This window comes from Salmo salar, chromosome ssa02 (assembly GCF_905237065.1).
Source record: "Salmo salar chromosome ssa02, Ssal_v3.1, whole genome shotgun sequence".
Classification (NCBI taxonomy): Eukaryota; Metazoa; Chordata; class Actinopteri; order Salmoniformes; family Salmonidae; genus Salmo; species Salmo salar.
The window spans coordinates 25,156,495-25,169,998 of record NC_059443.1 but is presented as its reverse complement, the minus strand read 5'-3'; the positions used below and the strand labels follow the sequence as shown (position 1 = coordinate 25,169,998).

The 13,504-nt window shown below is 42.4% G+C and overlaps 1 non-coding gene across 1 annotated transcript; it reads right to left on the bottom strand.

The window, feature by feature from the left end:
• Positions 1-1,783: 1,783 nt before the first annotated feature.
• trnat-ugu (transfer RNA threonine (anticodon UGU)) lies at positions 1,784-1,855 on the bottom strand. Its single transcript has one exon. It is a non-coding gene; the product is annotated as a tRNA-Thr (tRNA).
• Between the last annotated feature and the right edge of the window lie 11,649 nt (positions 1,856-13,504).

The following is a 13,504-nucleotide window of genomic DNA, read 5'->3' as shown; positions in this document are numbered from 1 at the left end:
AAGCATGTTTAGACATGGACCTCATCAAGCAATTTTTTTAATCAGTGACAGCACCAGTAGAGACAAAGATTGTAGTGGAGGAGTTTGCTGACGTTTTTACAGGAATAGGACTATATTCCAAGGAGAATGTACCGTTCACCTTGACCCAGACGCAACCCCTGTGGTCTACCCACAAGAAAGATTCCCCTTGCTCTCCGTGCCCGAAGAAAGAGTTGGAGAGCATGGTGCAATCTGACATCGTCACCTAGGTTACAGAACCAACAGAGTGGGTAAACGCGTTAGTGTGGTGGAGAAACCACACACATGCAAGCTCAGAGTACGTCTCGACCCAAGAGACTTCAACAAGGCTATCAAACGCTCCCATTACCCCTTACCAACGCTAGATGACATCACACACAAGCAAACGGGAGCACACGACTTCAGTTTCATGGACGTCAGATCAGGCTACTGGGCTATTAAGCTCACAGAAGAGTCATCTACGCTCACCACGTTCAACACACTGTTTGGACGCTACATGTGATATGAGTAATGTAAGATATTTAAACATTATTAAAGTGGCATTATTTAAAGTGCCATTGTTTAAAGTGACTAGTGATCCATTTATTAAAGTGGCCAGTGATTTGGTCTCAATGTAGGCAGCAGCCTCTCTGAGTTAGTGATTGCAGTTTAATAGTCTGATGGCCTTGAGATAGAAGCTGTTTTTCAGTCTCTCTGTCCCAGCTTTGATGCACCTGTACTGACCTCGCCTTCTGGATGGTAGCGGTGTGAACAGGCAGTGGCTCGGTGGTTGTTGTCCTTGATGATCTTTTTGGCCTTCCTGTGACATAGGGGGTTGTAGGTGTTATGGAGGGCAGGTAGTTTGCCCCCGGTGATGCATTGTGCAGACCGCACCACCCTCTGGAGAGCCTTGCGGTTGTGGGCGGTGCAGTTGCTGTACCAGGCTGTGATACAGCTGGACAGGATGCTCTCGATTTTGCACCTGTAAAAGTTTCAGGGTTTTGTGTGACAAGCCACATTTCTTCAGCCTCCTGAGGTTGAAGAGGCGCTGTTGGCCTTCTTTACCACACTGCCTGTGTGGGTGGACAATATCTGTTTGTCTGTGATATGTACACCAAGGAACTTAACTTTCTACCTTCTCCACTACTGTCCCTTCAATGTGGATAGGGGGGGTGAAGTCTGCGATCATCTCCTTTGTTTTGCTGACGTGAGTTTGGAGGACACTATGGTGTTGAGTGCTGAGCTGTAGTCAATGAACAGCACTCTAACATAGGTATTCCTTTTGTCCAGATTAGAGGTTGACCGATTATAATTTTTCAACTGCGATACCGATACCGATTATTGGAGGACCAAAACCCTGCCGATACCGATTAATCAGCCAATTTTTATATATATATATATTTGTAATAATGAGAATTACAACAATACTGAATGAACACTTTTATTTTAACTTAATATAATACATCAATAAAATCTATTTAGTCTCAAATAAATAATGAAACATGTTCAATTTGGTTTAAATAATGCAAAAACAGTGTTGGAGAAGAAAGTAAAAGTGCAATATTTGCTATGTAAAAAAGCTAACGTTTAAGTTCCTTGCTCAGAACATAAGAACATACGAAAGCTGGTGGTTCCTTTTAACATCATTCTTCCATATTCCCAGGTAAGAAGTTTTAGGTTGTAGCTATTATAGGAATTATAGGACTATTTATATTTTTTTACATTTCAGTCATTTAGCAGAGGCTCTTATCCAGAGCGACATTTCATACATTTTTTTTCCATACTGTTCCCCCGTGGGAATCGAACCCACAACCCTGGCGTTACAAACACCATGCTCTACCAACTGAGCCACACGGGACATATTTCTCTCTCTACCATTTGTATTTCATATACCTTTGACTATTGGATGTTCTTATAGGCTCTATAGTATTGCCAGCCTAATCTCGGGAGTTGATAGGCTTAAAGTCATAAACAGCGCAATGCTTGAAGCAGGAAAGTGCTATTTGAATGAATGCTTACGAGCCTGCTGCTGCCTACCACCACTCAGTCAGACTGCTCTATCAAATATCAAATCATAGACTTAATTATAGTATAATAACACACAGAAATACAAGCCATAGGTCATTAATATGGTCAAATCCGGGAACTATCATTTCGAAAACAAAGCGTTTATTCTTTCAGTGAAATACGGAACCATTCCGTATTTTATCTAACTTGTGGCATCCCTAAGTCTAAATATTGCTGTTACATTCCACAACCTTCAATGTTATGTCATAATTATGTACAATTCTGGCAAATTAATTACGGTCTTTGTTAGGAAGAAATGGTCTTCACGCAGTTCGCAACGAGCCAGGCAGCCCAAACTGCTGAATATACCCTGACTCTGCTTGCACAGAACGCAAGAGAAGTGACACAATTTCCCTAGTTAAAAGAAAATCATGTTAGCAGGCAATGTTAACTAAATATGCAGGTTTAAAAATATATTCTTGTGTTTTGATTTTAAGAAAAGCATTGATGTTTATGGTTAGGTACACATTGGTGCAATGACAGTGCTTTTTTCGCGAATGCGCTTGTTAAATCATCACCCGTTTGGTGAAGTAGGCTGTGATTCGATGATTAATTAACAGGCACCGCATCGATTATATGCAATTCGGGACAAGCTAGATAAACCAGTAATATCATCAACCATGTGTAGTGAACTAGTGATTATGTTAAGATTTATTGTTTTTTATAAGATAAGTGTAATGCTAGCTAGCAACTTACCTTGGCTCCTTGCTGCACTCGCGTAACAAGTAGTCAGCCTGCCACGCGGTCTCCTCGTGGAGTGCAATGTAATCAGCCATAATCGGTGTCCAAAAATTCTGATTACCGATTGTTATGAATACTTGAAATCGGCCCTAATTAATCAGCCATTCCGATTAATTGGTCAACCTCTAGTCCAGATGGGATGGGCAGTGTGATGGCAATTGTGTTGTCTGTGGACCTGTTGGGGTGGTATGCAAACTGAAGTGGGTCTAGGGTGTCCGGTAAGGTGGAGGTGATCCTTGACTAGTCTCTCAATGCACTTCATGATGACAGAAGTGTGTGCTATGGGGCGGTAGTCATTTAGTTATCTTTGCCGTCTTGGGTACAGGAACAATGGTAGCCATCTTGAAGCATGTGGGGACAACAGACTGGGATAGGGAGAGATTGGATATGTCCGGAAACACACCAGCCAGCTGGTCTGCGCATGCTCTGAGGACGTGGCTATGGATGCCGTCTGTGCCAGCAGCCTTGCGAGGGTTAACATGTTTAAATGTTTTATTCACGTCGGCCTTGGAGAAGGAGAGGGGTGGGGGGGCAGTCCTTGTTAGCGGGTCGCGACGGTGGCACTGTATTATCTTCAAAGCGGACAAAGAAGGTGCTTAAGAGCTTAACACACCTGGATTGTTCAATATCAGCCCTTTATTCTTTTCATAATTGTTCATGCTCTGTCAAAATGTTGGTGCTCATGGGTACACACCAATTTTCAAATCCTGCCATAGATTTTCAAGCAGATTTAGGTCAAAAACTGTATCTTGGCCACTCAGGAACATTTACTGTCTTCTTGGTAAACAACTCCAGTGTAGATTTGGCCTTGTGTTGTAGATTATTGTCCTGCTGAAATGTGAATTCCTCTCCCAGTGTTTGCTGTAAAGGAGACTGAAGCAGGTTTTCCTGCTTAGCTGCATCCCGTTTCTTTTTATCCAGAAAAACTCCCCTGTATTTGCCAATGTCAAGCATGCCCATACCATGATGCAGCCACCACCATGCTTGGAAAAACAGTGGCAGCTACTCAGTGATGTGTTGGATTTGCCCCAAACATAAGGCTTTGCATTTAGGACATTTTTTTTTTGCAGTATTACTTCAGTGCCTTGTTGCATACAATATGTTTATTTGCATAATTACTTTCACTGTCATTTAAATCATTATTGTGGAGTCATTACAATGTTGTTTATCCATCCTCAGTTTTCTCCCATCACAGCCATTGAACTCTGTAACTGTTTTACAATCACCAATAGCCTAATGGTAACATCCCTGAGCAGTTTTATCCCTGTCCTGCAGCTCAGTTCAGAAGGACAACTGTATCTTTGGAGAACTGTATCTTTGATGTGTCTGGGTGGTTTAAGTACTTAGCTTCCTCTTTCAAAATATTATTTTGTGAATCATGGTTTATGTCAATTATTTTTGGTGACATTTCTATGTTGAAGATTCAAAGATACATTTTTCTCCCATTTCCATCCAATTCGCATTATTTTTTATAATAATTTATTATTGATAGTTGCCGATTAAGTTCCTAAATTTCTTTTTGTTTTTCCTCTAACTTATTCTGTGCCTCTATGTTACAGTCTTTATTGCTATCCATTTGTATTGTTTTTTCTTCAACTTGCTTTGTTAATATGAACTCTTTGACCAATTTTTTTGGTTTGTTTTAAAGATGAATGTTGAATTGCATGCAGGAAAAAGTCAGTTATAAAATCCTTTGTCTTAGTTAAAAACAGGTTGTCATTCTTTAGGCTTTGAATAAATTTAGAATATCCTCGCCCATGTGGAAATTCTATAAGAGTAATGTGGATGATTGTAATGGTGGTGGGGGGTGGGGTTATGGTTCACTGGCTCACACATGACTAGAGTCATATTACTCCATATATATACTGTACATTACATCAGATCCTATAGATCCTCTTACTGTGGTATATCATAGACTTAAAGAGCATGCCACAGACACTTTCCAGCTTGAAATGCTACAGCAGTGTCACAGGATACTTCAAATATTCATTTGTTAACTGTTTTGTGATGGTAAATGACTGATTGATCACGTAAAGAGTCATGTTACTCTACCATCAACATTATATATAAGATCCTATAGCTCCTCTTACTGCGGCATGCCACACGGGCTAAAAGAGACCCCACTTTTAATACTGCAAGCTCTACAGTAGTAACCAAGGACACTAGTAATATAAATTATGTTCTGTGATAATAAATTACTGATATGATTGAAAGTGTTCTTAGCATTCTGTAGCTACCCTAGAGTGTTTGGCTGTAAGAACTCTCCAAAGCTCCCATGTGTTCAGCCTGGTCTCATAGATTAGACATAACAGTGTAAATGTAAAGCCGTGAACCTCAAATTAGCATGTTATGATTGGTATTGTTACATAAGACCGATGGTTACTTAAGGCAAAAACAAAAGGAGGGTGGTTGGTCAGGGCGGATGGTTTGGTGTTTAACGCGAAGGTTCAGCAACCCAAAGGTTGAGTTTGAATCTCATCAGGAACAACTTTAGTATTTTAGCTAATTAGCAACTTTTCAACTACTTACTACTTTTTAGCTACTTTGCAACTACTTAGCATGTTAGCTAACCCTTCCCTTAACCTTAACCCCGTTAGCTAACCCTTCCCTTAACCGTATTCCTAACCTTAACCCTTAAAACCTGTTGGCGCTCGGGGGCAGTATTGAGAAATTTTGAAAAAAATATGTGCCCATTTTTAACTGCCTCCTACACCAACTCAGAAGCTAGGATATGCATATTATTAACACATTCGGATAGAAAACACTCTGAATTTTCTAAAACAGTTTGAATGGTGTCTGTAAGTATAACAAAACTCATATTGCAGGCAAAAACCTGTGAAAAATAGATTTTAAAAAATGTGAATTTTGTGACTGTACTATTTAGTGTCATTGTTTTATAGATACCATAGTGAGAAAGGATTCATTTCGCAACACCTACGGCTTCCACTAGATGTCAACGATCTTTATAAAGTTGTTTGAAGCGTCTATGATAAACAGAGAGCAAATTAGAATGCAAGGAAGTTGACATGTCATCACTTCATTTTTTTGCGCCTGCGCATAAATCTGAGAAGCGTGAGTTTGTCATTAATTGTTTATCAAGACATAGGATAGGTTGTGTGAAAATATTACTGATGTTTAATGTTAAAAATGGACCAAAAGATTAATGCTAAACAAGGTTTGACATGTTTGAACGAACGTAAATAGATTATTTACTAGGTTTTTTTAGCTTTTCGGCGTGAATTTACAACCCCCCCCCACCACGTTTTGTGGGAGCATAATGAACGCTAACTACTTGGTGTTATTTGGACATAAATTATGAACTTTGTCAAAAGAAACCACATTTGTTCCGGACCTGGGATCCCTGGCAGTGCCTTCTGATGGAGATAATCAAAGGTAAGGGGATATTTACAATGTTATTATCGATATTAGATGATGCTAACTGTATAGCATAGCTTATTGTTCTTAGCATAACACCCCGTTTATTGCAAAATGTGATTTCCCAGTAAAGTTATTTTGAGATCTGGCCATTCGGTAGCAATTACGAGATGATAATATATTATTCTTTGAATGACAATATTATAATTTACCAATGTTTTCGAATAGTAATTTTGTTATGTTCACCGGAAGCATTTCAGAGAAGTAAAAAATCTGAATTTCACGCTACTGTAAAATGCTGTTTTTGGATATAAATATGAACTTGATGGAACAAAAAATGCATGTATTGTATTACATAATGTCCTAGGAGTGTCATCTGATGGAGATTGACAAAGGTTAGTGCATAATTCTAGCTGGTTTCTGCTTTTGGTGACGCCTGACCTTGAATTGAAAATGGATGTTTGTACTTTTGTGGCTATGTACTGTCCTAACATAATCTAACTTTATGCTTTTGCCGTAAAGCCTCTTTGAAAATCGAACAATGTGGTTAGATTAAGGAGATGTTTATCTTTTAAATTGTGTAAAATAGTTGATTGTTTGAGAAATTGAAATTATTAGATTTTTGATGTTTTGAATTTCCAGCCTTGTTAGCAATCCCGACTCGGGGTTCATTGCTAACCTGTAGCCCCAACAGGTTAAACCTAACTCCTAAACTGTAAGGCGTGGGTGTTTGCTGACGAGGAATCAAGTGCAGGAAAACGGCGATTCAGGGTAATGGCTTTAATAGGCACACTGACCAAACGACAAGCCAACCCAAACAGCGCACAGAGCGCACTACAAAACAAAGTGCCCCAAACACAAGGGACAAAACACAGCTTGCGCAAACATACGCACCACGAAAAATGTGCAACAAACAGCGTGTAACCACGCACAGCATACAATGAAAATAATCTCGCACAAAGAGCAGGCGGGCCTACTGGCTAATAAAGCTCGCTAATCAGCCCAACTAAGAACAGGTGCACCTAATAAAGAAAAGGGGGAAAACAAAAAGGGAATCAGTGGCAGCTAGTAGGCCGGTGACGACGACCGCCGAGCGCCACCTGAGCAGGAGGGGGAGCCACCTTCGGTAGGAGTCGTGACATAACCTTAACCCTAACCTTAACCCTAAGCCCTAGCCTAGCTAACTTTAGTCAGCTATCTAACATTAGTCAGCTAGCTAACAATACCCAACTGGCTAGAATTCATAACATAGTGTACGTTTCCAAATTTGTAACATTTCATACGAAATGGATGATGGACATCAAAAATGTATACATAACATACGTAACGTAGCATATCATAATAAATGGAGAGTCTCGGATTTACGTACAGAATAATACGAAATGCTGTTTTATTAAAAAAAATATATTTCATCTTTATTTAACCAGGTAGGCCAGTTGAGAACAAATTCTCATTTAAAACTGTGACCTTGCCAAGATAAAGCAAAGCAGTGCAAGAAAAACAACAACACAGAGATACACATCAACAAACGTACAGTTAATAACACAATATAAAAATCTATGTACAGTGTGTGTAAATGTAGAAGGGTAGGGAGGTAAGGCAATAAATCGGCCATGGAGGCGAAATAATTACAATTTAGCATTAACACTGGAGTGATAGATGTGCAGATGATGATGTGCAAGTAGAGATACTGGTGTGCAAAAGAGCAAGAGGATAAGTAACAATATGGGGATGAGGTAGTTGGGTGTGCTATTTACAGATTGGCTCTGTACAGGTACAGTGATCGGTAAGCTGCTCTGACAGCTGATGCTAAAAGTTAGAGAGGGAGATATAACACTCCAGCTTCAGTGATTTTTTTTTGCAATTCGTTCCAGTCATTGGCAGCAGAGAACTGGAAGGAAAGACGGCCAGAGGCAGTGGTGGCTTTGGGGGTGACCAGTGAAATATACCTGCTGGAGCACATGCTACGGGTGGGTGTTGCTATGGTGACGAGTGAGCTGAGATAAGGCAGGGCTTTACCTAGTATAGACTTATAGATGACCTGGAGCCAGTGGGTTTAGCGACGATTATGTAGTGGGGGCCAGCCAACGAGAGCATTCAGGTTGCAGTGGTGGGTAGTATATGGGGCTTTGGTGACAAAACGGATGGCACTGTGATAGACTACATCCAGTTTGCTGAGTAGAGCAGGCTATTTTGTAAATGACATCGCCGAAGTCAAGGATTGGTAGGATAGTCAGTTTTACGAGGGTATGTTTGGCAGCATGAGTGAAGGAGGCTTTGTTGCGAAATAGGAAGCCGATTCTAGATTTAATTCTGGATTGGAGATGCTTAATGTGAGTCTGGAAGGAGAGTTTACAGTCTAACCAGACACCTAGGTATTTGTAGTTGTCCACATATTCTAAATCAGAAACGTCCAGAGTAGTGATGCTAGTCGGGCGGGCGGGAGGGTGCGGGCAGCAATTGGTTGAAGAGCCTGCACTTAGTTTTACTTGCATTGAAGAGCAGTTGGAGGCCACGGAAGGAGTGTTGTATATCATTGAAGCTTGTTTGGAGGTTTGTTAGCTCAGTGTCCAAAGAAGGGCCAGATGTATACAGAATGGTGTCGTCTGCGTAGAGGTGGATCAGAGAGTCACTAGCAGCAAGAGCGACATCATTGGTATATACAGAGAAAAGAGTCGGCCCGAGAATTGCACCCCCATAGAGACTGCCAGAGGTCCGGACAACAGGCCCTCCGATTTGACACACTGAACTTAATCTGAGAAGTTGTTGGTGAACCAGGCGAGGCAGTCATTTGAGAAGTCAAGGCTATTGTCTGCCGATAATAATGCGGTGATTGACAGAGTCGAAAGCCTTGGCCAGGTCAATGAAGACGGCTGCACTGTACTGACTTTTATCGATGGCGGTTATGATATTGTTTAGGACCTTGAGCGTGGCTGAGGTGCACCCATGACCAGCTCGGAATCCAGATTGCATAGTGGAGAAGGTACGATGGGATTCAAAATGGTTGGTGATCTGTTTGTTAACTTGGCTTTCGAAGATTTCAGAAGGGCAGGGCAGGATGGATATAGACAGTTTGGGTCTAGAGTGTCTCCCCCTTTGAAGAAGGGGATGACCGCGGCAGCTTTCCAATCTTTAGGGTTCTCAGATGGTATAAAAGAGAGCTTGAACAGGCTAGTAATAGGGGCTGCAACAATTTCGGCAGATAATTTTAAAAAGAGAGGGTCCAGATTGTCTAGCCCAGCTAATTTGTAGGGATCCAGATTTTGCAGCTCTTTCAGAACATCAGCTGTCTGGATTTGGGAGAAGGAGAAGAGGGGGGTGGGGCTTAGGCAAGTTACTGCAGGGGGTGCTGAGATGTTGGCCGGGGTAGGGGTAGCCAGGTGGAACGCATGGCCAGCCGTAGAAAAATGTTTATTGAAATTATCGATTATCGTAGATTTATTTGTGGTGGCAATGTTTCCTATCCTCAGTGCAGTGGGCAGCTGGGAGGAGGTGCTCTTATTCTCCATGGACTTTACAGTGTCCCAAAACTTTTTGGAATTAGTGCTACATGATGCACATTTCTGTTTGAAAAAGCTTGCCTTAGCTTTCCTAACTGACTGAGTATATTGGTTCCTGACTTCCCTGAAAAGTTGCATATCGCGTGGGCTATTCGATGCTAATGCAGAACACCACATGATGTTTTTGTGCTGGCAGTCAAGTCTGGGGTGAACCAAGGGCTATATCTGTTCTTAGTTCTACATTTTTTATTTAAGACTGTGAGGAAAACACTTTTAAAGAGCAACCAGGCATCCCCAACTGACGGGATGAGGCCAATATCCTTCCAGGATACCCGGGCCAGGTCGATTAGAAAGGCGTGCTCGCTGAAGTGTTTTAGAGAGCGTTTGACAGTGATGAGGGGTGGTCGTTTGACCGCGGACCCATTTCGCACGCAGGCAATGAGGCAATGATTGCTGAGATCCTGGTTGAAGACAGCAGAGGTGTATTTAGAGGGCATGTTGGTCAGGATGATATCTAAGAGGATGCCCATGGTTGTGGATTTGGGATTGTACCTGGTAGGTTCCTTGATAATTTGTGTGAGATTGAGGGCATCTAACTTAGATTGTAGGATGGCCGGGTGTTAAGCATGTCCCAGTTTAGGTCACCTAACAGTACGAACTCTGAAGATGGATGGGGGCAATGAATTCACATATGGTGTCCAGGGCACAGCTGGGGGCTGAAGGGGGTCTATAACAAGCAGCAACAGTGAGAGACTTGTTTCTGGAAAGGTGGATTTTTAAAAGTAGAAGCTCGAATTATTTGGACAAAGACCTGGATAGTATTACAGAACTCTGCAGACTATCTCTGCAGTTCTATCTTGTCGGAAAATGTTATAGTTAGGGATGGAAATTTCAGGATTTTTGGTGGCCTTCCTAAGCCGGGATTTAGACACGACTAGGACATCCGTGTTGGCAGAGTGTGCTAAAGCAGTGAATAAAACAAACTTAGGGAGGAGGCTTCTAATGTTCACATGCATGAAACCAAGGCTTTTACAGTTACAGAAGTCAACAAATGAGAGCGCCTGGCGATTTGGAGGGGAGCTAGGGGCTGCAGGGCCTGGGTTAACCTCTACATCACCAGAGGAACAGAGGAGGAGTAGGATAAGGGTACGGCTAAAGGCTATAAGATCTGGTCGCCTAGTGCGTTCAGGACAGAGAGTAAAAGGAGCAGATTTTTGGGCGCGGAAGAATAATTTCAAGGCATAATGTACAGACAAGGGTAAGGTAGGATGTGAATACAGTGGAGGTAAGCCTAGGCATTGAGTGACGATGAGAGAGGTTTTGTCTCTAGAGGCACCATTTAAGCCAGGTGAGATAACCGCATGTGTGGGGGGGTGGAACAAAAGGGCTAGCTAAGGCATATTGAGCAGGGCTGGATGCTCTACAGTGAAATAAGACAATAATCACTAACCAAAACAGCAATAGACAAGGCCTATTGACATTAGGGAGAGGCATGTGTAGCCAAGTGATCGTAGGGTCCAGTGACTAGCTAGGCGAGCTGGAGACATGGCGATTCAGACAGCTAGCGGGCCGGGGCTAGCAGGATAACAGATGGGCCTTCGGGGGATGTCGCAACGAAAGAGCCTGTTGAAACCCCCTCGGACAGTTACGTCGACAGACCAGTCGTGGTGGATCGGCGGGGCTCCGTGTTGGCAGTAAAAGGGTCCAGGTCAGTTGGAAAAATAGGTATTGTAGCCCAAGAATTGGCTGATGAACCTCTTCAGCTAGCCGGGAGATGGGCCTAGCTTGAGGCTAGCACCAGGCTAACTGGTGCTTGCTTCGGGATAGAGACGTTAGCCAGGAGTAGCCACTCGGATAGCAGCTAGCTAGCTGTGATGATCCGGTGTAAAGGTTCAGAGCTTGCGGTAGGAATCCGGAGATCCGGTCGAGAAAAATCAGTTGATATCGCGCTGAGCAGACTGGCAAGAATTGACCGGGCTGAGGTTGGCTGATGTCTGAGTTAACGGTGATGACTGCTAGCAGTGGCTAACTGACTACTAGCTAGTAGCTAGTTAGCTGGCTAGCTTCTGATGGGGGTTCCGGTTCTAAAGTGTAAAAAATAGCAGATCCTTACCACATTGGGTGAGGCGGGTTGTATGTTCAGTCCGTAGATGGAAATTGAGATTAAAAAATATATCCGAAATATATATGAAGAAAATATATATACATGGGACGGGACAAGACAAACAGACGTCCTACTGCTATGCCATCTTGGCTCTGAGACCATGTTGATGTGTTTGGCATTCATGATCAGTTACCAATAAGCCACAATGAGCCTGTGCCAATATACAGTGCATTCGGAAAGTATTCAGACCCATTGGCTTTTTCCACATGTTGTTAAATTACAGCCTTACTATAAAAAATGTATTAAATAAAATGTTTTCCTTATCAATCTATACACAATACCCCATAATGACAAAGCAAAAACAGGTTTTTTGAATTGTTAGCAAATTTATAAAATATTCTAAACAGATATGACTTATTTACATAATAATTCAGCCCCTTTGCGATGAGACTCGAAATTGAGCTCAGGTGCATCCTGTTTCTGCAACTTGATTGGAGTCCACCTGTGGTAAATTCAATTGATTAGACATGATTTGGAAAGGCACACACCTATCTATATAAGGTCCCATAGTTGACAGTGCAGTTCACAGCAAAAACCAATCCATGAGGTCGAAGGTATTGTCTGTAGAGCTCCGAGACAGGATTGTGTCGATGCACAGATCTGGGGAAGGGTACCAAAAAATGTCTGCAGCTTTGAAGTTCCCCAAGATCACAGTGGCCTCCATCATTCTTAAATGGAAGAAGTTTGGAACTACCAAGGCTCTTCCTGTAGCTGGCCGCCCTGCCAAACTGAACATTTTGGGGAAAAGGGCCTTGGTCAGGGAGGTGACCAAGAACTTGATGGTCACTCTGACAGAGCTCCAGAGTTCCTCTGTGGAGACGGGAGAACCTTCCAGAAGGACAACCATCTTTGCAGCACTCCATCAATCAGGCCTTTATGGTAGAGTGGCCAGACGGAAGCCACTCCTCAGTAAAAGGCACTGAAACGACTCTCAGACCATTATATCCAAGATTCACTGGTCTGATGAAACCAAGATTGAACTCTTTGGCTTGTATACCAAGCATCACGTCTGAAGAAAACCTTGCACCCTCCCTACAGTGGCAGCATCATGCTGTGGGGATGTTCTTCAGCAGCAGGGACTGGGAGACTAGTCAGGATCGAGGGAAAGATGAACGGAGCAAAGTACAGAGAGATCCTTGATGAAAACCTGCTCCAGAGCACTCAGGACCTCAGACTGGGTCAAAGGTTCACCTTCCAACAAGACAACAACCCTAAGCACACAGCCGAGAACACGCAGGAGTGGCTTCGGGACAAGTCTCTGAATGTCCTTGAGTCGCCCAACCAAAGCCCGGACTTGAACCCGATCAAACATCTCTGGAGAGACCTGAAAATAGCTGTGGAGCGACGCTCTCCATCCAACCTGACAGAGCTTGAGAGGATCTGCAGAGAAGAATGGGAGAAAATCCCCAAATACACGTGTGCCAAGCTTGTAGCGTCATACCCAAGAAGACTCGAGGCTGTAATCACTGTCAAAGGTGCTTCAACAAAGTACTGAGTAAAGGGTCTGAATACTTATGTAAATGTGATATTTCAGTTTTTGTATATATATATATATATATATATATAAATTTGCCCCAAAATTTGAAAAACAGTTTTTCCTTTGTCATTATGGGGTATTGTGTGCAGATCGATGAGGGGAAAAAACTATTTAATCAATTTT